Source organism: Salmo salar, chromosome ssa19 (assembly GCF_905237065.1).
Source record: "Salmo salar chromosome ssa19, Ssal_v3.1, whole genome shotgun sequence".
NCBI classification, from domain to species: Eukaryota; Metazoa; Chordata; class Actinopteri; order Salmoniformes; family Salmonidae; genus Salmo; species Salmo salar.
In genome coordinates, this window is record NC_059460.1 from 44,320,049 (window position 1) to 44,335,951 (window position 15,903).

The following is a 15,903-nucleotide window of genomic DNA, read 5'->3' on the forward strand; positions in this document are numbered from 1 at the left end:
TTAGAAGCCTCTTGAACCTAGACCGAGCAGTTGCCATACCAGGCAGTGATACAACCAGTCTGGATGCTCTCAATGGTGCAGCTGTAGAACCTTTTGAGGATCTATGCCAAATCTTTTCAGTTTCCTGAGGGGGAATAGGTTTTGTCGTGCCCTCTTCACGACTGTCTTGGTGTGTTTAGACCATGTTAGTTTGTTGGTGATGTGGACACCAAGGAACTTGAAGCTCTCAGCCTGCTCCATTGCAGCCTCGTCTGAGAATGGGGGCGAGCTCGGTCCTCTTTTTCCTGTAGTCCACAATCTACAGGTTGTCTTGATGACGTTGAGGGAGAGGTTGTTGTCCTGGCACCACACGGCCAGATCTCTGACCTCCTCCCTATAGGCTGTCTCGTCATTGTTGGTGATCAGGCCTACCACTGTTGTGTCATCGGCAAATTGAATGATGGTGTCGGAGTCGTGCCTGGCCGTGCAGTCATGAGTGAACAGGGAGTACAGGAGGGGACTGAGCACACACCCCTGTGTTGAGGATCAGCGTGGCTGATGTGTTGTTACCTACACTTACCACCTGGGGGCGGCCCGTCAGGAAGTCCAGGATCCATTTGCAGTGGGAGGTTTTTAGTCCCAGGGTCCTTAGCTTAGTGATGAGCTTTGAGGGCACTATAGTGTTGAATGCTGAGCTGTAGTCAATGAATAGCATTCTCACATAGGTGTTCCTTTTGTCCAGGTGGGAAAGGGCATTGTGGAGTGCAATAGAGATTGTATCATCTGTGGATCTGTATGCAAACTGGAGTGGGTCTAGGGTTTCTGGGATAATGGGGTTGATGTGAGCCATGACCAGCCTTTCAAAGCACTTAATGGCAACAGACGTGAGTGCTACAGGTCGGTAGTAATTTAGGCAGGTTATCTTAGTGTTCTTGGGCACAGGGACTTTGGTGGTCTGCTTGAAACATGTTGGTATTACAGACTCGGACAGAGAGAGGTTGAAAATGTCAGTGAAGACACTTGCCAGTTGGTCAGCCGATGCTCGCAGTGCACATCCTGGTAATCCGTCTGTCCCTGCGGCCTTGTGAATGTTGACCTATTTTAAAGGTCTTACTCACATCGGCTGTGAAAAGCGTGATCACACAGTCTTCCGGAAAAGCTGGGGCTCTCATGCTTGTTTCAGTGTTATTTGCCTTGAAGCGAGCATAGAAGTAGTTTAGCTCGTCTGGTAGGCTTTTGTCACTGGGCAGCTCTCGGCTGTGCTTCCCTTTGTAGTCTGTAATGGTTTGCAAGCCCTGCAACATCCGACGAGCGCCAGAGCTGGTGTAGTACGATTCGATCTTAGTCCTGTATTGACGCTTTGCCTGTTTGATGGTTTGTCAGAGGGCATAGTGGGATTTCTTATAAGCTTCCGGGTTAGAGTTCCACTCCTTGAAAGCGGTAGCTCTAGCTTCAGTGCAGATGTTGCCTGTAATCCATGGCTTCTGGTTGGGGTATGTACGTACCGTCACTGTGGGGACGATGTCATCGATGCACTCATTGATGAAGCCAATGACTGATGTGGTGTACTCCTCAATGCCATTGGAGGAATCCTGGAACATATTCCAGTCTGTGCTAGCAAAACAGTCCTGTAGCTTAGCATCTGCTTCATCTGACCACTCTTTTATTTTTTATTTTATTTTTGCTTGTAAGCAGGAATCAGGAGGATAGAATTATGGTCAGATTTACCAAAGGGAGGGAGAGCTTTGTATGTGTCTCTGTGTGTGGAGTATAGGTGTCCAGAGTTTTATTTTTCCCTCTGGTTGCACATTTAACATGCTGATAAACATTTTGTAAGACTGATTTAAGTTTCCCTGCATTAAAGTCCCCGGCTACTAGGAGCGCCACATCTGGGTGAGAATTTCTTGTTTGCTTATGGTGGAATACAGCTCATTCAATGCGGTCTTAGTGCCAGCCTCTGTCTGTGGTGGTATGTAAACAGGTACTAAAAATACAGATGTATACTATAGGTAGATAGTGTTGTCTACAGCTTATCATGAGATACTCTACCTCAGGTGAGCAATAACTCGAGATTTCCTTAGATATCGTGCACCAGCTGTTATTTACAAAAATACATAGTCCACCGCCCCTTGTCTTACCAGACGCCGCTGTTCTATCCTGCCGGTACAGCGTATAACCAGCGGATGTTGATAGTGTCGTCGTTCAGCCACGACTCTGAAGAATAAATTGTTACAGTTTTGAATGTCTCATTGGTACTTTAATCTTCAGCGTAGGTGATCCATTTTATTCTCAAAAGATTGCACGTTTGCTAGCAGAATGGAAGGAAGTGGGGATTTATTTGGTCGCCTATGAATTTTCAGAAGGCAGCCTGCCCTTTGGCCCCTTTTTCTCCCCCTTCTCTTCATGCAAATCACGGAGATCTAGGTCTGTTCCCCGGAAAGCAGTATATCATTCACGTCGGGCTTGTCAGACTTGTTAAAAGGAAAAAAAGGATTCTGCCAGTCCGTGGTGAGTAATCGCAGTCCTGATGTCCAGAAGTTTTTTTCGGTCATAAGAGACAGTTGCGACAACATTATGTACAAAATAAGTAAAAAAATAAGTAACAAACTACACAAAGAAACAAACAAAAAAACACAATTGGTTGGGGACACGTAAAACGTCAGCCTTCTTCTCCGGGCCATCTTTGGCACAGTATTTGCAAATGTACACAGCTTTTCCTTCTGCATTAGCTGCAGTGAAATGTCTCCACACATCAGATAGTGCCTGTGGCATTGTCCTGTAAAGATTAGAAAAAAATAGTAAAAAAACAACAAATACAATTCCATGTACAGATAAATAGTTAAGCAGTTAGATTTAACAACTCTTTTGTAGGAACTGTTTTAAAATGAAACATGTATGGAAACTAGCAGAAATTGTTAACAAGTTAGAAATGATTTAAACACACTTTGCTGTAGGCTACTATTTACTAGTTAGCAAAGAAATGATGTACGTCATATAAAATATATTCACCCCACCCAGTATTGTAATCGAAACTTACCAGGAAGCATGTAGTCCTTGGCTCAGACAGTGTAGTAGTGTGGGCTCAATAGCATCTCATTAGTGTGCAAAATCTTGAGAATCAACTGTACATGTGATGGAAGAATGCACTTTTATTTTTTAGTTATTTAACATTGCAGACTGTGCATGCAGAGGATTGCAATTCTATTGAATTGGGGATAGTTTAACCAAAATATGCCACAATTGCCTTGTGTATCCCACAAAAAAGGTTCACTGTTATAAGATCACTTTTTTTTGCTGAATTTAAGCAAAATTCCTGTAAATTTAAGCAAAATTCCGTAAATTTCCCGAAAAGTTTGACCCTTTGGGTCTAATCCTGAATGCTGATTGGTTAAAACCGCATTCCAGTCGGTGTCTATTCCACAAGTTACCACCAGCTAAATCTATGACGTTAAAATGCCTATTTACTGTGTTCCATCTGACTGAGCAATCCACTGTCTCATCAGCCCAGCTAGGCAATTTGATATCCACTATAAAAAGCATCTCAAATCAATTCCAGACATTATCTCACATTTCTTTTAGATTAACATTTAGTTTACAACAGCAGAGATTTGTATAAACCTTGCTGTCTGTCTCTATGACATTTGCAACATTTCAATATTCAAATTCGATCTCCAGCTGTCCCGTAGTAATGAACGTGTCGGGAGTCAGGACGAGACAGACCGGCAGGCAGCGTTTCTCAACCAGTCGAAATCATGAATCAGCTGGCATAATTTTTATGGATATAGGTCAAACGAAATGCAGCTAATTTGCAGTCTTTCCAGCTTCAGTTTGAAGTGATTGTGTTACTGTAGCTGTGTTGTTGGCTAGCTCCTTTGAACAACAGTGTCCTGAAGAGTGAGCACATTTTCTATGCCAGACGAAATCGTGCCTCATTAGCTCATTGTCATGGATGTATCCAAATACATGTCACTAGAAAACAGCTTAAACAAATGCAAATGCAGCTACTTTGCTGTCATTCTGGCTGCACTTTTTGATGTAGTTAGCTGTAGTTGGCTAGCTAGCAAGCAAGGGATAAAAACATTGCCAGCCAGTATGGCAATGGAACAAAGACGCCCTGATGTGTTAGCCGTGTCTGAATCCTGGCTTAGGAAGGCCACCAAAAATTCTGAAATTTCCATCCCCAACTACAACATTTTCCGCCAAGATATAACTGCCAAAGGGGGTGGAGTTGCAATCTACTGCAGAGACAGCCTGCAGAGTTCTGTCATGCTATCCAGGTCTGTGCCCAAACTGTTCGAGCTTCTACTTTTTAAAATCCACCTTTCCAGAAATAAGTCTCTCACTGTTGACGCTTGTTACAGACCCCCCCTCAGCCCCCAGCTTTGCCCTGGACACCATATGTGAATTACTGAGTTTGTACTGTTAGGTACAATCTATGATTGAGAGCATCTATCTCCCCCAAATTATCATGGAACCTACCAGGTACAACCCCATATCTGTAAACACGGGCACCCTCATAGATATCATCCTGACCAACCTGCCCTCTAAATACACCTCTGCTGTCTTCAACCAGGATCTCAGCGATCATTGCCTCATTGCCTGCGTCTGTAATTGGTCCTCAGTCAAACGACCACCCCTCATCACTGTCAAACGCTCCCTAAAACACTTTAGCGAGCAGGCCTTTCTAATCGACCTGGCCTGGGTATCCTGGAAGGATATTGACCTCATTCCGTCAGTAGAGGATGCCTGGTTATTCTTTAAAAGTGCTTTCCTCACCATCTTAAATAAGCATGCCCCATTCAAAAAATGTAGAACCAGGAACAGATATAGCCCTTGGTTCACTCCAGATCTGACTGCCCTTGACCAGCACAAAAACATCCTGTGGCGTACTGCATTAGCATCGAATTGCCCCTGCGATATGCAACTTTTCACGGACGTTAGGAACCAATATACACAGGCAGTTAGGAAAGCAATGGCTAGCTTTTTCAAACAGAAATTTGCATCCTGTAGCACAAACTCCAAAAAGTTCTGCGACACTGTAATGTCCATGGAGAATAAGAGCACCTCCTCCCAGCTGCCCATTGCACTGAGGCTAGGAAACATTGTCACCACTGATAAATCCACGATAATTGAGAATTTCAATAAGCATTTTTCTACGGCTGGCCATGCTTTCCACCTGGCTACCCCTACACCGGTCAACAGCTCTGCACCCCCCACAGCAACTTGCCCAAGCCTCCCCCATTTCTCCTTCACCCAAATCCAGATAGCTTATGTTCTGAAAGAGCTGCAAAATCTGGACCCCTACAAATCAACTGGCAAGACAATCTGGACCCTCCCTTTCAAAAATTATCCACCGCAATTGTTGCAACCCATATTACTAGCCTGTTCAACCTCTCTCTTTCGTGTCGTCTGAGAATCCCAAAGATTGGAAAGTTGCCGTGGTCATCCCCCTCTTCAAAGGGGGAGACACTCTAGACCCAAACTGTGTGTGTGTGTGTGTGTGTGTGTGTGTGTGTGTGTGTGTGTGTGTGTGTGTGTGTGTGTGAAACATAGTCATAAAATGGTAGTCCTGCATTAAACGAACTCAGTGAAGCCCAGTTTTATGTGAGATATCGCATTTTGTATCACACAGTTTGAAAAAGCATGTGATCAAACGAAGCTTCTGATAAAGTGAAACACGCATCGGCAAACTGCTTCGAAGATGGATACTTAGCAATTTCGACGCACGCCTCAGAGCATGTTATGAAACGTAACATTACTATTGGCCTGACACTGATGATTTACAGGCCACGTCAGGCCCGTAAATAGGGTTGAAAAATTCCCAGATTAAAAAAAACGAATTCTGTTTGTAGGTTTTCCAGGGATCTTCCAAATGGGATTTCTGGAAAACTTGGAAAGTGAATAAAGATTTTGCAGCTCTACCTCAAGTATTTGTTTTTATTTGTCACATGCGCCGAATACAACAGGTTTAGACCTTACAGTGAAATGCTTACTTACTTACATGCAAGTCACATTATGCAGGCTTACAAAGTGATGTGTTATTCTTATTGGAATCCAGCCAGAGATAGGATATCCAACAGTTGGAAATTCTATTCACCCTCAACTTGCATTCATAATGACTGCCACGGCTCAGAACAGTGTGAGGAGACTACCTAAGTCATTTAAACTGGAACAACCATTTCAGTAAGGGTGCAAAAAAACCTAAATGATTAGTTTAAACATGTTTTATTTATCTTTGCGCAGCATAAGATGAATCAATAAATCACTTGATGTACTTGCAAAAACACAGATATTAAAAACAGTTCACAAACATGGACATGCAGTAGAGCATGCATAATGTTGTTGATTTGACTTCTCATTTAGTTTGGAGTCAGTTTAAGTAATAATTACTTTTCATTGAACTTACTAGAAGTATTTGAGTTAAAATTGCAGATGGTCTTACAGTGTTAAACCAACACTCCCCCAAAATACTGTGTTTGGGAATAAAACTAAAAAGTGTAGCAGCGTCATCTCTAATAGTGTTAAAGTCTGAATTTACAACACCCATGGTGTTAGGGAACCAATGCTCTAGGGGTGTTAGTTTGTCAACACTTTGAACAGTGTTTGTTTAATAACACTATTTTGATGGGTCACATATACACATTAAGTGTTACATTTAACACTGTAGATGTAAAAATAATATTGATCTCAAAAATGCTATGTAGGGTTAAAGTTAGGGTTAGGTTTTGTGACTTTGTTGTTGTGCCAGCTAGTGACCACTCTGCAGAGCTTCCTCCAGTACATGAGTCATCCAAATAAATGTCTACCTGCGAGCTACTGTATGTACTGTGATGTCTGAAATATACATGATTGGTGTAGATAATAATTAAATACAAGATAATTAGCTCTATATGATAGAAGTAACATTATAATAAGACTGGTTATTTCCAAAAGTGTATTTGTACATAAATCAATAGCGATATTCATAACAAAATTCCCATGCAGAATATTACATGAATTTTACAAAACAAGCTTAGTGGTAAATCACTGCTTTTGTGAGTTTTGCAGAATAATACAACACATCAAATGATACCGTGCCTTCAGAAAGTATTCACACCCCTTGACTTTGTCCACATTTTGTTGTGTTAAAGCCTGAAATAAATTCAACTGAGATGTTTGGGTCACTGGTCTACACACAATAGCCCATAATGTCAAAGTGGAATTATGTTTTTCAAAAGATTTACAAATGAATTAAAAATGAAAATCTGAAATGTCTTGAGTGAAAAAGTATTCAACCCCTTTGATATGGCAAGTCTAAATAAGTTCTGGCGTAAACATTTGTTTAACAAGTCACATAATAAATTGCATGGACTCACTCTGTGTGCAATAATAGTGTTTTAACATGATTTTATAAATGACTACTTTATCTCTGTACCCCACACATACAATTATTGGTAAGGTCCTTTGGACGAGCAGGGAATTTCAAACACAGATTCAAGCACAAAGACCAGGGAGGTTTTCCAAATGCCTTGTAAAGGGAACCTATTGGTAGATGGGTAAAACAAAGCAAAAAGCAGACATTGAATATCCCTTTGAACATGGTGGAGTTACTAATTTCACTTTGAGTGGTGTATCAAAACATCCAGTCACTACAAAGATACAGGCGTCCTTCCTAACTCAGTTGTCAGACAGGAAGGAAACTGCTCATGGATTTCACAATGAAGCTAATGGTGACTTTAAAACAGTTACAGAGTTTAATGGCTGTGATAGGAGAACACTGAGGATGGATCAAACACATTGTAGTTACTCTACAATACTAAGCTTGACTAGTTTGATGGGGCGGCAGGAAGCCTAGTGGTTAGAGTGTTGGGCCATTAACCAAAAGGTTCTTGGATTGAATCCCCGAGCTGACAAGGTAAAAATCTGTCGTTCTGCACCTGAACAAGGCAGTTAACCCACTGTTCCCGAGTAGGCTGTCATTGTAAATAAGAATTTGTTCTTAACTGACCTGCCTAGTTAAATAAAGGTAAATAAATAATAGTTGACAGAATGAAAAGGAAGCCTGTACAGAATAAAACATATTCCAAAACATGCATCATGTTGAAACAAGGCACTATAGTAGTACTGAAAAAAAACATGTCAAAGCAATTACGTTTTTTGTCCTGAATACAAAGTGTTAATTTTTTAGGCAAATCCAATACACCAGACACTGGGAGATGAATTCACCTTTCAGCTGGACAATAACACAAGGCCAAATCTACACTGGAGTTGCTTACTAAGAAGACAGTGAATCTATGGCAAGACCTGAAAATGGTTCTCTAGCAATGATCAACAGCAAATTTGGCAGAGCTTGAAGAATTTTGAAGAGAATAATGGGAAAATGTTGAACAGTCCAGGTGTGGAAAGCTCTTAGAGACTTACCCAGACAGAGTCACAGCTGTAATCACTGTCAAAGGTGCTTCTACAACGTATTGACTTAGGGGTGTGACTACTTATGTAAATGACATATTTCTGTATTTCATTTGCAGTAAATTAGTAAACATTTCTGAAAACATGTTTTCGCTTTGTCATTATGGGGTATAGTGTGTAAATGGGTGAGAAAATAAATCGATTTAATCCATTTTGAATTCAGTAAGTTAAGGGGTATGAATACTTTCTGAAGGCACTGTGCAGACCAAAACCAACTGCCTTTTTAAACAAGCTTAGTAAAGGTTATGACAATGCAGTTTAGGCAGACCGACCTGTTATCTTCCAGCTTTGGTGTTGAATATAAAGATGAATATTGTCCTTTAAGGCTTTTTAATATTTGTGTAGCATTATTTATATTGATTAATTCACATTCTCAGTTATTGTATGGTAGTGAACAGGCTATGTGTAACAATGCATTAGTCACTATAAATGTACATTGTTCTGTAGTGGTATTTACACTAGTCAAGTCAGTGAATAACTCTTATTAGTGATTTGAAACAGAAACTAATTCCACTAACTTTGGTGCAAAAAATATTTTTGAAAACAACTACTAACAAGCCACACACACGTTATTTTATCCTTGTGGGGAACTAACATTTATTTACATTCAAAGTCATATTTTCCCTAACCCTTACCCTAACCCAAACCTAACTCCTAACCCTAATTGTAACCCTAAACCTAAGCTTAAAATAGCCTGTGTCTTCATGGGGATGTGGGAAATTTCCCCACAAGGATAGAATAATTAACACGCACATACACACACACACACACACACACACACACACACACACACACACACACACACACACACGCTCACACACCCACGGCTCCTCCATGAACTGAAATGTTATGCAGGCTCCAGGTTTAGGACCTCTCTGGTAGCTTCAGGGCTCTTGTCAATGTTGTCATTTTTCTCAAGGATCTTAAGTCGACCCATCAATCTTCTGCCGTAACCAGAAGCGATGAGAAACAGTAGAAGACCCAGAACAGTGATGATAATGACGATTATGTGACCTGATGGTCCCTGTTTTAACAGCTCTGCTTTCTCATTTCCCACTGAGAAAATAAAGAGAAGTTAGCGCAAATGTTAAAGTATCAAGCCCCATATGGAATTCATACACGGAGTCTACAAAACATTAGGAACACATTACATTACATTACATTACATTACATTAGGAATATTATTATTATTATTACATTACAATACATTAGGAACACCTTCCTAATATTGAGTTGCACCCTCTTTTGCCCTCAGAACTGCCTACATTTGTCGGGGCTTGGACTCTACATGGTGTCGAAAGGGTTCCACAGGGATGCTGGCCCATCTTGACTCCAATGCTTCCCACAGTTGTGTCAAATTGGCTGGATGTCCTTTGGGTGGTGGACCATTCTTGATACATACGGGAAACTTTTGAGCGTGAAAATCCCAGAAGCTTTGCAGTTCTTGACACACTCAAACCGGTGCTCCTGGCAGTTACTACCATACCTCGTTCAAATGCACAGACATTTTTTGTCTTGCCCATTCATCCTCTGAATGGTACATATACACATGCCATGTCTCATTTATCTCAAGGTTAAATAAATAAAAATCCTTTAACCTGTCTCCTCCCCTTCATCTACACTGATTGAAGTGGATTTAACAAGTGACATCAACAAGGGATCATAGCTTTCACCTGGATTTCCCTGGTCAGTCTGTCATGGAAAGAGCAGGTGTTCCTAATGTTTTGTACACTCAGTGTATATGAATACTGTATTATCACATTTAATTTGAATTACTGGACCTTTTCCTGGTCATATCACATGAACCCATTTAACCTATGTAACACTGGTCACTGTATTTTAACATTGTACTCACATGTAACTGTAACATTCAATGTGCCTTTTCCTGCGCCACAGTTTGTGTTAATGAAAAAAGTGTAGTTTCCCTCATCAGCTTTGGAAACATTTTTGATCTCAAAAAAGTAGGTTTTGGTTGTTGTCGTAATGTTACAATCTGTTGTACAAATTTGTGTTTTTGATTTATGCTTCCATAAATAGAGTTCAGTTTTACATCCCGTCTTATTCTGATCTGCATCACGGTAATCCACTCTACATGTCAGGTTGTGGTTCCGTCCTGCTACAACCGATTGACTTTCACACGTTACGTTAACCCCTGGAAAACAAACAAGGACATGAATGAATGGACAAGCAACATAATATCAGATATCAATGAATGAAAGGATATCAATAGATAGTATTGGGTATCAAACTATATCAAGGAATGAACATGCAACATAATATCATAGCATTGGTCCACTACAATTTTACAATATGATAAACGTGTTAATATACTGTACATACAATGACAAACGTGTGCATTCACATTCATATGTACATTATCATTCAGTGGTGTCCTGAAATGATTAACACCCTTCATAAAGATGAGCAATAATGACTGTACACTCTTAGAAGTAAAGCTGCCTGGAAGAACCTTTTGGTTTGCCACACCAGCGGAACCTTTGCAGGTCCTTGAGTTACCCCTCTGAAAAGGGTCTCAGAAGAACCTCTGTGTAAAAGTTCAAACCCGAAACTTTTTGTAATGTGAGGGGTTAAGGGGTTTGGGGGGGATTTCAACCTTTTTATTAATGTATTGTAGAGGTGAGAGACTGTCAGATTAGAGGTGTGGCTTATTGGAGGCATGTCTTTTAGCTAGTTCTTTATGGCCACCCGTTAGCGTAAATGTCATTCCGGTTCATCATTTTCATAATATTGAGTAGTGATGGACATTCCGGCTCTTTTCAATGTGCCGGCTATTTTGGCTCCCAATCGGCTCTTTAAAAACACTATGTTTTGTATTTTTTTTCAAGTCAAACAGGTAGCGATATTTTGACTATGATCTGTGTTAAAACAATTTTAATTAAGTTATTAAATGAAAGCATACTCTACTTTAACCTCAATGTATTTAAAAATGCATTGGTTTGTTATGAAAAAGAATGCTATTAAACATTTGTATTTAATAGTATAACTTTTTAAAGTATATTAACATTGTGCATATAAATCTAACCATTCAAAAAGAATACAATCTGAACAGCATAATAGAATATTGCACCATATCAAAGAAAAATAAAGAACAATGTGCAAAACTGCAGCATCCCACTTAAAACATTAAACTGGTCCCTCTTTTCTCTCTCTTCTTTATTGCCATGTTATAACCAGCAGCACACAGTGACGCTGACGATATTTTGCTTTTGTGAGAGATTTGCATTCAGAAATGCAAGCTGACTCACTTGAGGGGCTGATGCGGTTTCTTCTCTCAGTAATTATTTGTCCCTATTTTCGAGAAGACCCTCTCAGTGGTAACGTATGTGGTCACTATGCAGAGTCTCTCTGTCATGACTTCAGTAAGCCGTGGGTAGACAGAGGCCTTGTTCTTCCACCAGCTCAGAGGATCTGCAGATCTTTGGAGGGGTTCCTCCAAATATGATCGGACCTCCATTATGGCATCTGCTGAGGGATTCCTTCGTGCTGCATCCCCAGTTGCTCTCTCGTCAAACAGCATCCAAACAGCAGACGTTTGTGGCACTACTGCTGGTGCTTCTGCTCCATCTGATCCCTTTTCTTCCTGTTGCCTGAGCCAGCTGACTACTGGGGCTGTCCCTTCCTGCTGCTGAGGTTATTCTTTGAAGAGCCTCATCATTCGCTCTGGCATCACTGAAGGCTAACTTCTTAAACCTGGGGTCAAGTGCAGCGGTTTCTGATCGCACGTGATTATATTCCATTCTGTGGAACTTTCTGTCCATTGATGAACATAGAGTGTCCATCAACTCTGTCACATGTCCTGTGGTTACATTTGCTTCTCTCTGGCGGCTGGCTGTGATTTGCTGCAGACCCTTATACAGGAGTATCATTTTTGAGGCTGTCACATAGCTGAAAAGAGAGAACAGTAACTTATTAGTTCAGGTTCATGTTTTGTCTACTGATACTACATTCTCATCTACTGCTCATATACATGTAATACTGGATTAAATGATGTAGTAATAACTGCTTACTGTACCTCTCTCCTGATGTCCACAGTGACCTGCTCAAAGGGTTCCAGGACTCTGCACACCTCCTCCACCACCTCCCATTCCTCTTGGGTCAGAGCATCAACAGGTGCATTGACAATGGCCAGGGTAGAGATGATGGCATCCTTAGACTCAAGAAACCACTTCAACATATAAAATGTTGAATTCCACCTTGTAGTGCAGTCTTGTTTAGGCCTCAGCTCAGGCATCCCCATCTGGCATTGTGTAGACTTTAGTTTTTCAGCACCTACTGTGCTCCTGTGGAAGTATTCCACAGCTGCTTTCACTTTGTCCACAGTGGGCTTCATCACCTTCAGAGCATCTCTTACAATCAGGTTGATTGTGTGGGGAAGACATGGATGATGGGTCCATTTAAAAATGTTCATAGCTTTGGTTATGTTAGCTGCATTGTCACTAACACAACAGACCACTTTTATTTTGTAACTATCACCCGTGATAAACCTGAGTGCACAATGGTAAATAGCATCCAGTGGTTTTAATGTGTTTGCCGATGCATGCATATAGATAATATCACCATAATGTAAAACGGACATAAAAGTAGCCTGCACAATTTGTTTTCTATTTACGGAGGACAGACAAGCCCTGTTTCTGTAAAGGAACCCTATCTTGAATTTGAGCTTTTTTTCCCAATTCAGTAACATGTTTTTTAAAAGAAAGCCTATCATCTAACCATACCCCTAAGTACTTGTTGAGAGTGGCCATTCTCAAACTTCTGCCATTAAGAATAATGGAGGCCACTGTGTTCTTGGGGACCTTCAATACTGCAGAAATGTTTTAGTACCCTTCCCCAGATCTGTACCTTGACAAAATCCTGTCTCAGAGCTCTATGGACAATTCCTTCGACCTCATGGCTTGATTTTTGCTCAGACATGCACTGTCAACTGTGGGACTTTATATAGACAGGTGTGCGCCTTTCCAAATCATGTCAAATCAATTGAATTTACCACAGGTGCATTCCATTCAAATCTCAAGGATGATCAATGGAAACAGGATGCACCTGAGCTTAATTTCAAGTCTCATAGCAAAGGGTCTGAGTACTTATGTAAATAAGGTATTTCTGATATTATTTTTAATACATTTGCAAAAATGTCTATAAAAACCTGTCTTTGCTTTGTTGTTATGTGGTATTGTGTGTAGATTGCTGAGTATTTTTTATTTATTTAAGTCATTTTAGAATAAGGTTAAAACGTGACAATGTGGAAAAAGTGAAGGGGTCTGAATACTTTCTGAATGCACTGTAGCTTAGTAACCCCCCCCCCACACACACACCTTATTCAATGCACAAAAATGTAAGAGGGGAATCCTACCCCAATGCATACGCTGAGTGTTAATAATAATACAAAATCGTGTCATCTGGTTTGCTTAAATAAGGAATGTGAAATGATTTAAACTTTTACTTTTGATACTGAAGTATATTTTAAACCAAATACTTTTAATCAAGTAGTATTTTACTATGTGACATTCACTTTTACTTAGTCATTTTCTATTAAAAGGCATCTTTACTTGTATGACAATTGGGTACGCAAAGATCCTACCCTCAAGACATGCTAACCCCTCACCAATACCAATAACAGGGGAGGTCTTGGAGCTATGATCTTTGACCCTCTATAACTATCTCACTCATAACAACCATAATAATGTATAAAGTGTGCAGTTTACCTTGTATTATTGACTGGACATTAGAAGTGACCAAACCGAGACACAGAAACAGCAGAAGCATTTTGCCAGGTGTCCTAAAGCACAAAGAACAAATACCACAAAACATGAATAGCTTTTACATTAACCTACATTAACCTACATCAGATAAACCCTGAACTGTGTGAGTGTGTTTGTCTCATAAAGCATATTGCTTCAATCAATTCATTCCAGTTCAGAATAAATAGGATTATTTGTATTTTAACAGCAACAGTTCCAACCTAGACATCAACAAGAAAGGAGGACCAAGGTGCTCTAAATATAATTAATTGAAATGCCTTTATTTGTATGGCATGTTCAATGGAAACAAAGTTTTAAAAATCCAACGCGTTTTCACTGCACGGCCTTCGTCAGTGGGTACAAAGAAATAATAATACAATGTCCTCTTTTGAACAGCTTTTTCCAGTCAGTCCTAACTTGAAGAGGGAGTGGTCACAAAATGTATTGGACAACACCTAGTAAGCAATACCATACACATTAAAAAGTGAAAAACTGTAGATATGTTCTCAAAATTAAACTCCAAGCTATAAGCTTCAGAACACCTTGAAATAGTTTGGCGGTTTAAAATGGGTATGAGAGGTTCTGATTTGCAACCTGGGGCTCCCCCCGCCCCGAAACCCCTCTCCCCTACACGCAACCTGCAAAGACTTAACTTTTACACACTACACCAAAAGGATTTTCACATTTATGCATTTCTCTCTCCACAGCCATAGTAGGCCTACCGAAGAAACACCCAGAGTTCAGCTGAATTCACCATCTAACACAGACTGTCATCAGCGCTGAGGAAAACAAAATAACCTTCTGAGATTGAGACCCTGAGAGTAATCATGAAATGTCCATCAAGGTGATGTGACTAACAAATCCTGACGCACACGCGTCTTAAGGGCAGACACACAATGATCTAAGTAGGTAAGTATACTGTACTTACAAGCTTACAGCCTCTGAATGTTCTGCCATCAAATAAAGTTGTATAGTGCAGAGTCCCAGAAAATAACTGGGAGAAGAGTGGGTGGAGACAGTGGATATCCCCTTTCAAAACCTCTAACCTACTTGATGCAATCTGTGGAGAAGGCGTGCAACACTTTCTCTCTGTTCTGGAGAGATCCCCACAGTCCTAATGTGGGCACTAAGGGAGTACAAAGCCGAAATAGATTTTACTTTCACCAAGGTCTTTTTTCCCTGGACTTTTTCTTAGGCTAAGCTAGATTTTCCTGACAGGAAAGAACCCCAGACTACACTACTAGAATGCAATGTTTACATTTGTAACGGTCATCGTACGTAGTGGACCAACGCGCAGCGGGTTGAGTGCTCATAGTGACTTTATTGAACACTAGACAGACAGACCAACCGAAAGAACCCCCTACACACACAGCTATGCAACAACAACTTCCCACAAAGGGACAGGTGAAAACAGGACTACTTAAGTAGACCCTGAGAGTAATCATGAGATGTCCGTCAAGGTGACATGACTAACAAATCCTGACACACACGTGTCTTAAGGGCAGACACACACACACACACACTGATCTAAGTAGGTAAGTATACTGTACTTACAAGCTTACAGCCTCTGAATGTTCTGCCATCAAATAAAGTTGTGTTGCGAGCGAGCGAGCGAGCGAGCGAGATTGCAGGCTACACACACAGCTATGCAACAACAACTTCCCACAAAGGGATAGGTGAAAACAGGGCTACTTAAGTATGACTCTCAATCAGCAAC

General features: G+C 40.6%; 1 long non-coding RNA gene across 1 annotated transcript; it reads right to left on the reverse strand.

Moving 5' to 3' along the window:
* Window positions 1-8,384: 8,384 nt before the first annotated feature.
* LOC106578878 (uncharacterized) lies at window positions 8,385-15,329 on the reverse strand. Its single transcript, XR_001322536.2, has 4 exons — window positions 15,115-15,329; window positions 14,151-14,224; window positions 10,283-10,579; window positions 8,385-9,483 (listed from the first exon to the last, which is right to left on the reverse strand). It is a non-coding gene; the product is annotated as an uncharacterized lncRNA (long non-coding RNA).
* Window positions 15,330-15,903: the final 574 nt, after the last annotated feature.